Source organism: Somniosus microcephalus, chromosome 11 (assembly GCF_052327205.1).
Source record: "Somniosus microcephalus isolate GS21.2 chromosome 11, FLI_Smic_1.0, whole genome shotgun sequence".
Lineage (NCBI taxonomy): Eukaryota > Metazoa > Chordata > Chondrichthyes > Squaliformes > Somniosidae > Somniosus > Somniosus microcephalus.
The window spans coordinates 103,762,043-103,778,762 of NC_140997.1; the positions used below are offsets into that span (position 1 = coordinate 103,762,043).

General features: G+C 47.9%; 1 protein-coding gene across 5 annotated transcripts in view; it reads left to right on the plus strand.

Moving 5' to 3' along the window:
- Positions 1-16,720, plus strand: part of dnaaf5 (dynein axonemal assembly factor 5) — a 279,409-nt gene that overhangs the window by 117,413 nt on the left and 145,276 nt on the right. The window lies entirely within an intron of this gene.

Consider the following 16,720-nt stretch of genomic DNA (forward strand, 5'->3'; position numbering starts at 1 on the left):
CTCTCCAAGTGGAGACAAATTTTGTCCCTCAGGATTTTTTCCAATAATTTTCCTACCACTGATGTTAGGCTCACTGGCCTGTAGTTCCCCGGTTTTTCCCTACTACCCTTCTTGAATAATGGTACTACATTAGCGGTTCTCCAGTCCTCTGGCACATCCCCTGTGGCCAGAGAGGTCCTGAATATATGTGTTAGAGCCCCCGCAATCTCCTCCTTTGCCTCACACAGCAGCCTGGGATACATTTCATCCGGGCCTGGGGATTTATCCATTTTTAGGCCAGCTAAAACCGCCAATACCTCCTCCCTCTCGATGTTAATATGTTCGAGCATATCACAGTCCCCCCGCCCTATTTCTATGTCTACATCGTCCTTCTCCATAGTGAAAACATATGCAAAAAATTCATTTAGAACCCCTCCTACATCTTCCGGCTCCACACACAGATTGCCACTTTTGTCCCTAATGGGCCCTATTTTTTCCCTAGTTATCCTCTTACCCTTAATATACTTATAAAACATCTTCGGATTTTCCTTTATTTTGCTCGCCAGTGTTATTTCATGGCCCCTCCTTGATCTCCTAATTTCTTTTTTAAGTATCCCCCTGCACTTTTTGTACTCCTCTAGGGCTTCCTCCGTCTTTAGCCTTTTGTATCTACCAAAAGCCCTCCTTTTTTTCCTAATCCATTCTCGTATATCCCCTGACATCCAAGGTTCCCTGTGGTTTTTGGAACCACCCTTGACCTTTACGGGAACATGTTGCCATTGTATGATCTCAATCTCCCTTCTGAAAGCCTCCCATTGCTCCGATGCGGATTTTCCTACAAGTAGCTGATCCCAGTCCATTTTGGCCAGATCCTGCCTTATCCTATTAAAATCGGCCTTCCCCCAATTTAGAACCTTTATTTCCGGCCCATCCCTGTCCTTTTCCATGGCCACCTTAAATCTTACCATATTATGGTCACTATCACCAAAGTGCTCACCTACTAGCACTTTTTCCACTTGGCCGGCCACATTCCCTAGAATTAGGTCCAGTACCGCCCCCTCTCTTGTAGGACTTTCTACATGCTGGCTCAAAAAGCTCTCCTGGATGCACTTTAAGAATTCTACACCCTCTGAGCCTTTCACATTCTGACTATCCCAGTTAATATTGGGGAAGTTGAAATCCCCCATTATTATTACCCTATTATTTGCACATTTCTCTGAGATTTGCCTACATATCTGTTCCTCTATCTCCCCCTGACTGTTTGGAGGCCTATAGTACACTCCCAGCAAAGTGCTTGCCCCCTTTTTGTTTTTAAGCTCCACCCATATGGCCTCATTAGAGGACCCTGCTAATATATCATCCCTCCTTACTGCAGTAATTGACTCCTTAATTAATATTGCGACACCCCCTCCTCTTATACCTCCCCCTCTGTCTCGCCTGAAGATTCTGTACCCCGGAATATTGAGCTGCCAGTCTTGCCCTTCCCTCAACCATGTCTCCGTGATAGCAACAATATCATACTCCCATGTGTTTATCAACACCTTCAGTTCATCCACCTTATTTGCAAGACTCCTTGCATTAAAATAGATGCCATCCAGCCTTGCCCTTATATATTTGCCCTGTCTACCAAGCTGACTTGTTTTTTTCTCTATAATTGGCAGCACATCCCCCCCTATTTCAGCTCCCCTCTGTATCCCATCCCCCTGCCAAGTTAGTTTAAACCCCCCCCAACAGTGCTAGCAAACCTCCCCGCAAGGATATTTGTCCCGCTCTGGTTCAGGTGCAACCCGTCCGACTTGTACAAGTCCCACCTTTCCCAGAAGCAGGCCCAGTGATCCAGGAAAGTAAAACCCTCCCCCCTACACCAACTCTTTAGCCACGCATTCCTCTGCTCTATCCTCCCATTCCTATACTTACTAGCACGTGGCACTGGGAGTAATCCAGAGATTACAACCTTTGAGGTCCTGCTCTTTAATCTGTTACCTAGCTCCCTAAATTCTTGATGCAGGACCTCATCCCTCTTTTTACCTATGTCGTTGGTACCAATGTGGACCACGACCATTGGCTGTTCACCCTCCCCCTCCAGAATGCCCTGCAGCCGCTCAGTGACATCCTTGACCCTGGCACCAGGGAGGCAACAAACCATCCTGGATTCACGTCTACGGCCACAGAAACGCCTATCTGTTCCCCTTACTATAGAATCCCCTACCACTATTGCTCTCCCACTCTTTTTCCCCCGTTCCTGGGCAGCAGGAGCACCCCCAGTGCCAGGAAGTTGGCTGCTGCTGCCTTCCCCTGGTGAGTCATCCCCCTCAACAGTATCCAAAGCGGTATACTTGTTTGAAAGGGGGATGCCCGCAGGGGTTCCCTGCACTACCTGCCTGCCTTTGTTGCTCCGCCTGATGGTCACCCCCTGTGCTGCCCTGCCCTGAGGCGTGAACAACTCGCTAAACGTGCTATCCACGAGCCTCTCAGCATCGCGCATGCTCCAAAATTCATCCACCTGCAGCTCGAGCGCCGCAATGCGGTCTGCAAGTAGCTGCAGCTGGATGCATTTCCCGCACACATGGTCGTCAGGGACACTGGCAGCGTCCCTGATTTCCCACATGGAGCAAGAGGAGCAGAACACGGGTCTGAGCTCTCCTCCCATGACTTACTCCTTTAATTAATTAAAAAATTTATTCAATACCCCAGTTACAGGTATACTCTAGGGCGCTTTATTTACCAACTGTCCCCACTACACCAGAGACCCTAGAAATTTAACACCACAGAAGTCAAACTTGTATTGAAAAGAGAGAAATACTCACCAACCAATCACTTACCTGCTCCCTGGTGACGTCACACACTGATTACTTTTTACCTCTCTCCTCTGCTGTTGATTTGGTAGGCCTCTGCCTTGGCGCCGGTTTTTATACCGGGCTCACCTCCTCCGCTGCTGCTCTCCCCCGAACTGGTCGGGCCTCTGCCTTGGCGCCGGTTTTTATACCGGGCTCACCTCCTCCGCTGCTGCTCTCCCCCGAACTGGTCGGGCCTCTGCCTTGGCGCCGGTTTTTATACCGGGCTCACCTCCTCCGCTGCTGCTCTCCCCCGAACTGGTCGGGCCTCTGCCTTGGCGCCGGTTTTTATACCGGGCTCACCTCCTCCGCTGCTGCTCTCCCCCGAACTGGTCGGGCCTCTGCCTTGGCGCCGGTTTTTATACCGGGCTCACCTCCTCCGCTGCTGCTCTCCCCCGAACTGGTCGGGCCTCTGCCTTGGCGCCGGTTTTTATACCGGGCTCACCTCCTCCGCTGCTGCTCTCCCCCGAACTGGTCGGGCCTCTGCCTTGGCGCCGGTTTTTATACCGGGCTCACCTCCTCCGCTGCTGCTCTCCCCCGAAACTGGTCGGGCCTCTGCCTTGGCGCCGGTTTTTATACCGGGCTCACCTCCTCCGCTGCTGCTCTCCCCCGAACTGGTCGGGCCTCTGCCTTGGCGCCGGTTTTTATACCGGGCTCACCTCCTCCGCTGCTGCTCTCCCCCGAACTCTGGCTCTGTCAGAGAGTTCTCCTGAGCAGAATGCAGAAGGCTGCAGCTTTTGACAGTTCAGCAGTGTAAAGTCCGCGCCTCAATAATACACGGACTTCGGGAGAACAGTTTAACAGGTACTTTACTGAACAAGAGGCAGCTTGAAACTGAAATTACAGAAGCCTGCGAGGGCCTTTTATACAGGAGTGGTCACTGCCGGTACTGCAGTCTAAGACCAGTTATTCCCTTAAAGGTACATACACAACAATTCCTCCCCTTTTAGATAAACAGTACATAACATTCATTTAATAACTAATTACAATTACAATTTTCTCAGTAATATATACATTTATAAGTTCAGTCTTTGAGGAGGCTTCCTGATCCGGACTGCATAGCGCCTTTCTCAAGTATCCTGTTCTGGCGGTGGAGTCAATTCTGGCTCATTGTCATTGGTTGGTTCGTCAGCTTCCAATACCCCTGCTTCTGAGGTAGACGCAATCTGTACTTCGGGCTCATTACCAGGTGCACATGCTTGTGGTACAGGTTTGGCTTGTTCCTGTGACTCGAGAATCTGGTCAGCATGGCGTCTCACGATGCTCTCTCCAACGTCCACTGTGTACATTAGTGGTCCCTGCTGTGTGCATATCGTGCCTGGCTGCCATTTTTCTGTTCGGTAGTCGCGGGCCAAGACTGGTTGCCCTATCTTGAAGCTCCTGGTTGGCTTCTCATTTATGTGCTGGAACTGCTTATCCTCAACATCTCGTCTTATGTTTGGTTTGAGCAAATCCAAGCGACATCTTAGTCTCCGGTTGAAAAACAGTACGGCTGGAGTTTGGCTGGTTACTGCATGTGTCGCATTCCGGTAAGCAAACAGGAAGTTATCCACCTTGTGTTGCAGTGGTATGGCGTCATTATACATTGCCTTTATGGCCTTTTTAAAGGTCTGAACAAACCTCTCAGCCAATCCATTTGTGGCTGGATGATATGGGGCAGATGTGTAATGTTTCACCCCATTATTCTTCAGGAACCTCCGGAAATCCTCAGGCACAAGCTGTGGGCCATTGTCGGAACAGATCTGTTCTGGCAACCCATTCCTGGCGAACATGGTTCTTAGGACTGCAATAGTTTTCTCCGTGGTGGTGGAGGACATTTTAATGACCTCTGGCCATTTCGAATGGCCGTCCACAGCGATTAGAAACATTGAGTCCATAAATGGACCAGCGAAATCAATGTGTACCCGTTGCCATGGAGATGAGGGCCACTCCCATGGATGTAGCGGGTCCTGTGGTGGAGCGTTTTGGACCTTCTGGCATCCTGTGCATCTCTTGGTCATATCCTCGATTTCTTTATCGATTCCCGGCCACCACACAAACGCCCTGGCTAGGCTCTTCATTTTTACCCCTCCCAGATGACCCTCGTGAAGCTCATTGAGTACTCTACCTCTCAACTTGGGTGGAATTACCACTCGGGATCCACACATCAAGGTTCCCCGGCACACTGACAGCTGTTCCCTCCTTGGCAAGAATGCTGGCAACAGTGACTCGCCATATGCTGGCCATCCCTTCACTGTCAAATCATAGACCTGAGAGAGTGTCGGGTCATTTCGGGTTTCCTTCTCAATACTTGCGTTTGTAACAGGCAAACATTCGACTATGGTCGCATGGAATATCTCCACAGGGTCCACTGCAGGTGCTTCTTCTGCCGTAGGCAACGGTAGGCGCGACAGCCCATCAGCGTTTCCATGTTGTTTCGTACCTTTGTACTCTATGTCATACTGATGTGCCCCTAGAAAAAGTGACCATCTTTGCAGCCGTTGCGCCGTCATCACCGGAACGCCTTTCTTTGGGTTAAAAATTGAGACCAGGGGTTGATGATCAGTCAGTAGGGTGAATTTCTGCCCGTGCAGATAGTGATTGAACTTCTTCACCCCCCACACCAGGCTGAGGGCCTCCCTGTCAATCTGGGCGTAGTTACGCTCGGCTGAGGTTAGCGAGCGCGATGCAAAGGCTATTGGCCTCTCTGAACCGTCACGGAATTTGTGTGACAGCACCGCTCCAATGCCGTAAGGTGACGCATCACATGCCAACCGAATCGGTAGTGTTGGGTTGTAGTGGGCCAATACTTCTTTTGAAGTGATTTGGCATTTACATTCCTGAAAGACACGCTTACACTCATCACTCCATTTCCATGTTACACCAGTTTGAAGGAGGGCGTTCAGTGGGTGCAGAATTGTAGATAAATTCGGCAAGAACTTATGGTAGTAGTTCACCAACCCGAGGAACGACCTCAGTTGCGACACATTTTCTGGTGCTGGAGCCTTGACTACAGCCTCAATCTTGTCCAGCGACTTATGCAACCCTTCCTCATCAACCTAAAAAGGTGACTCAACCGTGGATAACGAGGGAAATTAGGGACAGCATAAAATTAAAAAAAAGGGCATATCAACTGGCAAAAAAAAGCACCAGACCGGAAGATTGGGGGCAGTACAGGATACAGCAAAAGAGGACAAAGGGATTAATCAGGAAGGGGAAAATAGAATACGAAAGTAAACTTGCAGCAAACATAAAGACAGACTGCAAAAGCTTTTATCGGTATATCAGGAGGAAAAGACTGGTAAAATCCCAAGTCGGTCCCTTGCAGTCCGATTCGGGAGAATATATAATGGAGAATAAGGAAATGGCAGACCAATTAAACTCATACTTTGGTTCTGTATTCACAAAGGAGGACACAAATAACCTCCCAGGAATATCGGCAAACATAGGGACTAATGAGAGGGAGGAGCTGACAGAAATTAGTATCTCTAGGGATATGGTGTTGGGTAAGTTGAGGGGACTGAAGGCCGACAAATCCCCGGGGCCTGATAAACTACATCCTAGGGTACTTAAGGAGGTGGCCCTGGAGATAGCAGATGCTCTAAGGATCATCTTCCGGAACTCCATTGACTCGGGAACAGTACCCGTGGATTGGAGGGTAGCTAATGTTACCCCAATATTTAAAAAGGGGGGTAGAGAGAAAGCAGGGAATTATAGACCAGTAAGCCTTACGTCGGTTGTGGGCAAAATGCTAGAGTCCATTATTAAGGATAAAATAGCGGAGCACTTGACAAATGGGGAAAGGATCGGACAGAGTCAACATGGATTTACAAAGGGTAAATCGTGTTTGACTAATCTGCTGGAATTTTTTGAGGAAGTAACTGGTAAAATAGATGGGGGAGAGCCAGTGGATGTGGTGTACCTTGACTTCCAGAAAGCCTTCGATAAGGTTCCACACAAAAGATTATCATGCAAAATTAAGGCTCATGGGATTGGGGGCAAAGTATTAACGTGGATAGAGAACTGGCTGGCGGATAGAAAACAGAGAGTTGGAATAAACGGCTCGTTTTCGGAGTGGCAGGCAGTGACCAGCGGGGTGCCGCAAGGATCTGTCCTGGGACCCCAGCTGTTCACAATATATATAAATGATCTGGATCAGGGAATTGGATGCAATATTTCCAAATTCGCTGACGACACTAAACTAGGAGGAGGGGTGGGCTCTGATGAGGATGTCAGGAGGCTACAGTGCGATTTGGACAGGTTGGGGGAATGGGCGGATACGTGGCAGATGCACTATAATGTGGATAAATGCGAGGTTATCCACTTTGGGGGTAAAAACAGGAGGGTAGATTATTATCTAAATGGCAATAGATTGGGAGATGGGGAAGTGCAGAGGGACCTGGGTGTTCTTGTGCACCAGTCACTGAAGGAGAGCATGCAGGTGCAACAGGCGATTAAGAAGGCAAATGGTATGTTGGCCTTCATATCAAGGGGGTTCGAGTATAGGAATAGGGATACCTTACTACAGCTGTACAAGGTGCTGGTGAGACCGCATCTGGAGTATTGTGTACAGTTTTGGTCGCCCCATCTGCGGAAGGATGTTCTTGCCATGGAAAGAGTGCAACGGCGATTCACCAGGCTGATACCTGGAATGGCGGGAATGACCTACGAAGAGAGATTAAATAGTTTGGGCTTGTACTCACTGGAGTTTAGAAGATTGAGAGGGGATCTCATCGAAACATATAAAATTATGGCAGGCCTGGACAGGCTGAATTCAGAGAGAATGTTTCCAATGGCCGGGGAGCACAGAACCAGGGGCCACAGTCTAAAAATAGCGGGCAAATCATTTAAAACAGCGATGAGGAAGAATTTCTTCACTCAAAGAGTGGTGAGCCTGTGGAATTCCCTGCCACAGAGGGCTGTGAAGGCTAATTCAATAAATATTTTCAAGAGAGAATTGGATATATTTCTGAAGGCTAAGGGGATTAAGGGTTACGGAGAAAAGGCGGGGACGGGGTACTGAACTGGTAAGATCAGCTATGATCTCAGACGAAGATCAGCCATGATCTCATTGAATGGCGGAGCAGGCTCGAAGGGCCGAATGGCCTACTCCTGTTCCTATCTCTATGTTTCTATGTTTCAATCATGTGGCCACAATACGAGATTTGTCTCCTGAAGGACTCGCATTTGGGACGGTTGGCTCGTAGCCCATATTCCTGCAATCTCATGAGCATCTGTTCCAGGTTGGCAAGGTGTTCATTGTCATTTTCACCCGTAACCAGGATGTCGTCCAAATAACACTGGGTCCCCGGGATCCCTTGCAGGACTTGTTCCATTGCCCTCTGCCACATAGCCGGGGCCGATGCTACCCCAAATACCAGTCGACTGTACTGGTAAAGGCCTTTGTGAGTGTTTATCGTGAGGTATTTCCTAGATGCTTATTCCACCTCCATTTGTAGATACGCTTGAGCCAGGTCAATCTTTGTAAAACGTTTCCCTCCAGATAGTGAGGCGAAAATATCTTCTATCCGCGGAAGCGGCTACTGTACTGGGTGCAGGACTGGGTTCACAGTCACCTTGAAGTCCCCACAGATGTGAACCTTCCTTGGCTCCCCAGGCGTGCTGCTCAATGCTTTCTTCATTACAGGAACGATGGGTGCGGCCCACTCGCTCCAGTCCACATTAGACAGCACCCCCGAACGCTCCAGACTCTCCAGTTCAGCTTCCACAGCTGGGCGTATCGCGTATGGCATCGGTCTGGCCTTGAAAAATTTTGGGGTTGCGTTATCCTCAATCTTTATGGTTGCCTTTACTCCTTTTAGAGTCCCAAGTCCTTGTTGGAACACCTCTTCCGCGTCAGATAGAATTTGTGACAGACGTCCAGCTGCGACGTCATCATCTTTTTTGTCAGTCACAGTTAGTGCCAGAATGGAATGCCAATCCAATTGTAGTCTTCGGATCCATTCACGTCCTAATAATGGTGGTCCTCCATCTCGTAGTATATACATGTATAGTTTCTGTGTTTCCTTTCCGTTATATTCAACTGGCACCCTTATTTTTCCTCTGGGGTAGACCTTTTGCCCCGTGTATGTCTTCAATACAATGGACGTGTCCTTTAAAGGTATGTGTGAGAATAGCCGCTCATAGTCTCGTCGATTCGTGACAGTTAGGGCTGATCCTGTGTCCAATTCCATCTTCACTGGGGACCCTGCTATCATGAGGGTGACCCAAATGGTTCGGTGATCTTCTTTTGCGATCACATTGTGTAACTTTAAACAACTTAGTCGCCTGCTCCCGGAGTCCTTATCACTCTCCTGATCTTCTGAACTACTATCTGTCAGTTTCTTTACTTTCCTGTACTGTTCCTTAGTAGTTCTTGTCGTGTTGGTCTTCTTTCCCGACCTGCAGACTCTTGCTATATGTCCCATTTTCCCACATTGCCTCCATATTTTGTCTTTAAACCAGCAGTCCTTCTGCTCATGGGTTGTTCTGCCGCAGCGATAGCACTTTTCGGCTCCATACGCCATTTCGTTAGCGCTGTATTCTTGTGGTTTCTGTTGTATTTCCGCAGCTCCCCGTGCTGCTGCTTCGTAGGATACTGCCACGCTGAAAGCCTGTTCTAGCGTCAGGTCCTTTTTTGAAAGTAGTCGTTTCTGGGTTCCTTCACTCTGGAGCCCGCAGACAAACTTATCCCGTAAGGTGTCTGCCAGTCCTGCTCCGAACTGGCAGTGCTTCGATAACTTGCGTAGTTCCGTAAGATAGTCAGCATTGCTCTCATCTTTGTGCTGGTTTCTTTTATGGAACTTGAATCTTTCTGCTATCAGCAGTGGTGTAGGGCTTAGATGTTCCTGTAAGATATGAACAATCTCCTCAAAACTTTTCTCCATTGGTTTAGCTGGGGTAATTAAATTCCGCAATAGGCCGTACGTACGCGCACCCATCAGATTTAATAATACCGATGCCCTCTTTCCATCAGCCACCTCATTTGCCTTGCAGTACACTTCAATTCTTTCCACATACGTGGTCTAGTCTTCTACCTCGTTGTCGAAAGCAGTGATACTGCCACTTTTCGGCATCTTGGGCGATTTAAAATGGCGCCTCCCGCGCTTTTGCTTCTTCCCCAATGGAATAAAATGGCGCCTCCCGCGCTTTTGCTTCTTCCCCAATGGGATAAAATGGTGCCTCCCGCGCTTTTGCTTCTTCCCCTTACTGCCACGCTGCTCCTAGCGTTCTACAGGGTAATGGCAGCGACCCGCAGCTTCGGGCCCGATTTGTAGAGCCGCTCGATCGAGCTTGAGCCCGCCGCAGTCCGGAAGGGTCAGCGCGCTACCTGCTACCAGCACGATTCGCTGGAACCACAGTCTCTCCCGCAATTCTCCAAACACCAATGGATTCTTTGGGTGGTTGCCCTCGGTCGACGCCCGTTGCTCAGACTACGACCTTCCAGGACCTTCCTTTTAGGCGAGATCCCCGTGAGATGATGCCACACTGCAGGTGAGTTCGAACTTACTCGTCGCCACTGTAAAGTCCACGCCTGAATAATACACGGACCTCGGGAGAACAGTTTAACAGGTACTTTACTGAACAAGAGGCAGCTTGAACCTGAAACTACAGAAGCCTGCTGGGGCCTTTTATACAGGGGTGGTCACTGCCGGTACTGCAGTCTAAGACCAGTTATTCCCTTAAGGGTACATACACAACAAGCAGCCATTCTGCTTTCTGTGCCGGTGAGCTGAGGGACTCCCGAGACCTAAAGGGAGGAAGCCTGCAGGAAGGAGTAAAGGTAAGTAAAACTTATTAAAACATTTTAAACACACCTCACACACTCACCTCTTCACAGTTGCACCCATCACTCACCTGCACACCGGACATCTCGGCCCCTCCGACCTCCACAGACCGATGGCCCGCCTCGCTGACTCTGGCGAGGTTCGGGGCCGTCGGGAAGGCCACACTTCAGGCCTCAAAATGTGGATTAGCCAAAAAACTAATTGGCACTAATCCCCTTCCCACCTCGAGGAGGCAGCTCCCAGCGCAGGTCAAGTACCCGCCTCCTGGGAAGATGGCACGGAGGTGGGTTGGGGGCAGGATGGGTACCCGCCCCCAGATTCTGCCATTTTCCTGGTAGACCCGCCTCCAAACCCGCCTCCCCAGAGTTGGCAAAATTGCCCCCCTTGTCATGGGTCTATATTCAGAGCTATTTATGAGGCGTCCATTTTTTGGTGGGGGTGAGGGGTTGTGTCAACTTTTTGGAAACATTTGCTAGTTATCTAAGTTGGCACGTATGATCAACATAGACAGAGTATGTGGGAGTGATTTAAACCCTACTCACTCAACAGAAACTTGGCGGGTGGGCAGCTATACTCGCCCCGGCTCTTTCCTGTCCGAAAGCCGCCACAATCACAACATCTGCAATTTTAACCTGCTCTCCTGAGCAGACAGCAAGGACAGGCGCCCGGAGCCAACAACAGGGTCCTTCTTCACATAGGCATGTTGCGGCCCGATGACATAATTGAGACCCGAGTGTAATTTTAACTCAGGGTCGAGCGGGGAATCCACCTGGAGCTGGAAGCGGGGCCAGTGAGTGGGTCATGTAATTTTGAGAAACCCAAGCCCAATCCTGACCTCACTCCAACACACACACATTCTTGGCTTCGTAGCAAGGCTCAGCTGGGAGCAGCCAGGAGGACTCCCTGGCCAATTTACCCTGCTTTAATCCAGCAACTCAAAGACCAATTATAGCTCTCTCCACGCCGCCTTGGCTGCGATCAGTTTAATCAGCGGAGTCTGACATCATAACGTTCTAACACATATCACTCTGCTTCTACCCAGCTCACATGATGCTGGCACTTTTTATTATGATCGGCATGTAATATAATCACCTTTGTAACGCTCTTTGATGTCGCCGGCTGTTCCGGGGGATCAGCACTCCCTTCACCATAAAAAAAAGTTTCATCCGACCCTGTTAGGGAGCGTTGTAGAGCTGTCTTGGCACACGGTTAAAACAGTATGACGAGAGAAGACAAAATGGGGGTTAGGAGCAGGAGGGGTGGAGGGGGAGGGAAATGTGAGACCGAAATGTTTCTCAAATATAGCTGTTGATCCATCCAGGCCGAAGTGTTTAAGTTTGTTAAAGGAGTTGATAGGTTAGATCGAGAGAAACTCTTTCCTCTGGTGGGTGAGTCCAGAACAGAGCTAGGAAAGGTTCTGGTGTTCCCAATAACATGTCAGTGGAGGTGTCACATGCCTTTAGTGAGGTGATTGTAAAGCTTAATTCAGCTGTCCTGTACTAATATTTATACAGCAGCACTATCTTCCATCTCCTCATTTTGTTTAGTACTTGTTGCCCACTCTCGAGGTTTCTCCTTGCTGAGGGATTGAGAGGGCTGGCATGTTGCTCGATTCCCGGCCTGTCAGTGCCTCTCTGTGTTTGGGAACAGGATATCTTCTTTGCACCCCTCTTATTTTCACTCTCTCTCTTGAAATATTTTTTGTTCGAACAGTGGGTGCTGGAGACATCACTGCTAACGGACATGGCAGAGTTACTCCTGCTGACCCTTTGGGAGAGACCGTCAACTGACCAAAAATATCACTTCAAAGATGCATGTGTGACATTGTTTCTGCTACTCTCCTCCCACCCTCCCTCAACCTCCCATCTATCAGATCGAGAGCACAAGAAATGATGACCAAGTGGCTTGAGCTTAGAGGACAAGTATCAGCATTGACACCAGTGGGTACAGCCATTAATCCAGCAGTGTTTCAACTTGAACTGTAGACCTTTTCTCAGTAAAACAATAAGCATACCGGTGGACACCGCTTGCTCCTTCTCCAGGGACACCCAGGCACAGACAAGACCGCTGGGGAGGCGCCAGGCAGCCAGAGAGACCAGCCCCATAGATCTGTCGACGGCCACCTTGGCCAGGCCCAGGAGCAGACCCATGAGGCGATCCTCCGACTTGCCCCCCCACGCTGGGTGGCCAAAGATCAGGAGCGTGGGACTGATTTATTCGATCGAATATCCTGAGGAGTTGAGACGGAGACCATGACACTGTTTAAGGGTCCAGTAGATAAAGAGTTAAAGCAAGTGGTGGTAGAAGGCCATGGGGAGACAGTAGGGTCATGGGATTCATCTTGGAGCTGGCATAGACACGATGGGCCGAATGGCCTCCTTTTTGTGACGTAAGTGTCAATGGTTCTATCAGGCTCAGTAATTTCCTTTAAAGTAATTGGCAAAAGAACCAGAGGGGAGATGGGGAGAATTTTATTTTACGCAGTGAGTTGTTGTGATCTGGAACGCGCTGCCTGAAAGCAAATTCAATAGTAACTTTCAAAGGGGAATTGGATAACTACTTGAAGGGGAAACATTTGCAGGACTATGGGGAAAGAGCAGGGGAGTGGGACTAATTGGAGAGCACTTTCAAAGAGCCGGCACAGGCACGATGGGCCGAATGGCCTCCTTCTGTGCTGTAAGATTCTATGAAATCAGTTCCCCTGACAGTGAGTGCCCATGTAAAAATATTCATAATAAAAAACTGAAGTAATAAAGTCAATGCTGGCAATAATTCACTGTAATTTATTAAAGGGGTATTTGTGGTGACATTTCCCTCTTTCATATTCTTGTAGGTTATGACAATGGAATAGAAACATAGAAGATAGGTGCAGGAGTAGGCCATTCGGCCCCTCGATCCCGCTCCGCCATTTAATGAGATCATGGCCGATCATCTAAATTAAGTACCCTGTCCCTGCTTTCTCCCCATATCCCTTGATCCCTTTAGCCTCAAGAAATATATCCAACTCCTTCTTGAATATATTTAATGAATTGGCCTCAACTGCCCTGTGTGGCACAGAATTCCACAGGTTCACCACTCTCTGGGTGAAGAAATTCCTCCTCATCTCAGTCCTAAATGGCTTAACCCTTATCCTTAGACTGTGACCCCTGGTTCTGGACTCCCCTGCCATCAGGAACATCCTTCCTGCATCTAGTCTGTCTAGTCCTGTTAGAATGTTATAAGTTTCAATGAGATCCTCTCTCATTTTTCTAAACTCTAGCGAATATAAGCCTAATCGACGCAATCTCTCCTCATACGTCATTCCTGCCATCCCAGGTATCAGTCTGGTGAATCTTCACTGCACTCTCTCCATGGCAAGAACATCCTTCCTCAGATAAGGTGACCAAAACTGCACACAATACTCAAGGTGTGGTCTCATCAAGGCCCTGTACAACTGCAGCAAGACACCCTTGCTCCTGTACTCAAATCCTCTTGCTATGAAGGCCAACATACCATTTCCCTTCTTAACCGTTTGCTGCACCTGCATGCTTACCTTCAGCGACTGGTGCACAAGGACACCCAGGTCTCGTTGCACTTCCCCTTTTCCCAATCTATTGCTGTTCAGATAATAATCTGTCTTCCTGTTTTTGTCACCGAAGTGAATAATCTCGCAGTTATCCACATTATACTGCATTTGCCATGCATCTGCCCAATCACCCAACCTGTCCAAATCATACTGGAGTTTCTCTGCATCCTCCTCACAGCACACACGCCCACCCAGCTTTGTGTCGTCTGCAAACTTGGAGATATTACATCGAGCTCCCTCGTCTAGATCATTTATATATATTGTGAATAGCTGGGGTCTTAGCACTGATACCTGTGGTACCCCACTAGTCACTGCCTGCTACTCGGAAAAAGACCCATTTATTCCAACTCTTGGCTTCCTGTCTGCCAACCAGTTCTCTATCCAAGTCAGTACCTTACCCCCAATTCCATGTGCTTTAACTTTGCACGCTAATCTCTTATGCGGGACCTTATAGAAAGCCTTCTGAAAGTCCAAATACACCACATCCACTGGTTTGACCTTATCTATTCTACCAGTTACATCCTCAAAAAATTCCAGTAGATTAGTCAAGCATGATTTACCTTTTGTAAATCCATGTTGACTTTGTCCTGTCACTGTTTTCCAAGTGCTCTGCTATTACATCTTTTATAATGGACTCTAGCATTTTCCCCACTACCACCCTTTTTAAATAGTGGGGTTACATTAGCTATCCTCCAATCCATGGGAACTGTTCCAGAGTCTATAAAATTTTGGAAGATGACCAGCAATGTATCTACTATTTCTAGGGCCACTTCCTTAAGTACCCTAGGATGTAGATTATCAGGCCCTGGGAATTTATCGGCCTTCAATCCCGTCAATTTCCCTAACACCATTTCCCTACAAATACTGATTTCATTCAATTCCTCCCTCTCATTAGACCCTATGTTCCCCGACATCTCTGGGAAGTTATTTGTGTCCTCCTTTGTGAAGACAGAACCAAAGTATGTATTTAACTGGTCTACCATTTCTTTGTTCCCCATTATAAATTCCCCTGATTCTGACTGCAAGGGACCTACGCTTGACTTCACCAATCTTTTTCTCTTCACATATCTATAGAAGCTTTTACAGTCAGTTTTTATGTTCCCTGCAAGCTTACTCTCGTAATCTATTTCCCCCTTCTTAATTAATCCCTTTGTCCTCCTTTGCTGAATCTTAAACTGCTCCCAATCCTCAGGTTTGTTGCTTTTTCTGGCCAATTTATATGTCCTCTCCTTGGATCTTATGCTATCCCTAATTTCCCTCGTTAGCCACGGCTGATTCACCATTTTTGTTTTATTTTTATGCCAAACAGGGATGAACAAATTCTGTAGTTCATCCATGCGATCATTAAATATTTGCCATTGCCTATCCACCGTCAACCCTTAAAGTAACATTCCCCAATCCATCCTAGCCAACTCATGCCTCTTACTATCGTAGTTTCCTTTATTCAGGACCCTAGTCTTTGAGTCAACTACTTCACTCTCCATTTTAATGAAGAATTCTATCATATTATGATCGCTCTTCCCCAAGGGGCCTCGCACAACAAGATTGCTAATTAATCCTTTCTCATTACATAATACCCAGTCTAAGATGGCCTGATCTCTAGTTGGTTCCTCGACATATTGGTCCAGGAAACCATCCTGTATACACTCTAGGAATTCCTCCTCCACAGTATTGTTACTAATTTGGTTAGCCCAATCTATATGTAGATTAAAGTCACCCATGATAACTGCTATGCCCTTATTGCACGCATCTCTAATTTCCCGTTTAATGCCATCCCCAACCACAGCATTACTGTTTGGGGGTATGTATACAACTCCCACTAACGTTTTCTGCCCCTTGGTATTTCTCAGCTCTGCCCATACAGATTCCACATCATCAGAGCTAATATCATTCCTTACTATTGTGTTAATCTCCTCTTTAAGCAGCAATGCTACCCCACCTCCTTTTCCTTTTTTCCTGTCCTTCCTGAATATTGAATACCCCTGGATGTTGAATTCCCAGTCTTGGTCACCCTGGAGCCATGTCTCCGTAATCCCAATGATATCATATCCATTTACATCTATTTGCGCAGCTAATTCTTCCACCTTATTATGAATGCTCCTTGCATTAAGACACAAAGCCTTCAGGCTTGATTTTTTAATACTCTTAGTCCTTTTAGAATTCTTATTTACTGCGGCCCTGTTTGATTTACACCCTTGATTTCTCTGCCTTCCACTTTTGCTTTTCCCCTTCCTGTCTTTTGTTTCTATCCTTGCTTCCCTTTCCTCTGTCTCCTTGCACAGGTTCCCAACCCACTGCCATTTCAGGTTAAACCCTCCCCAACAGCAGTAGCAAACACTCCCCCTAGGACATCGGTTCCGCTCCCGCCCAGGTGCAAACTGTCCAGTTTGTACTGGTCCCACCTCCCCCAGAACCAGTTCCAATGTCCCAGGAATTTGAATCCCTCCTCTAGCCACGTATTCATCTGAAATATCCTTCTATTTCTACTCTGACATGGCACTGGTAGCAATCCTGAGATTACTACCTTTGAGGTCCTATTTTTTAATTTACCTCCTAACTCCCTATATTCAGCTTTT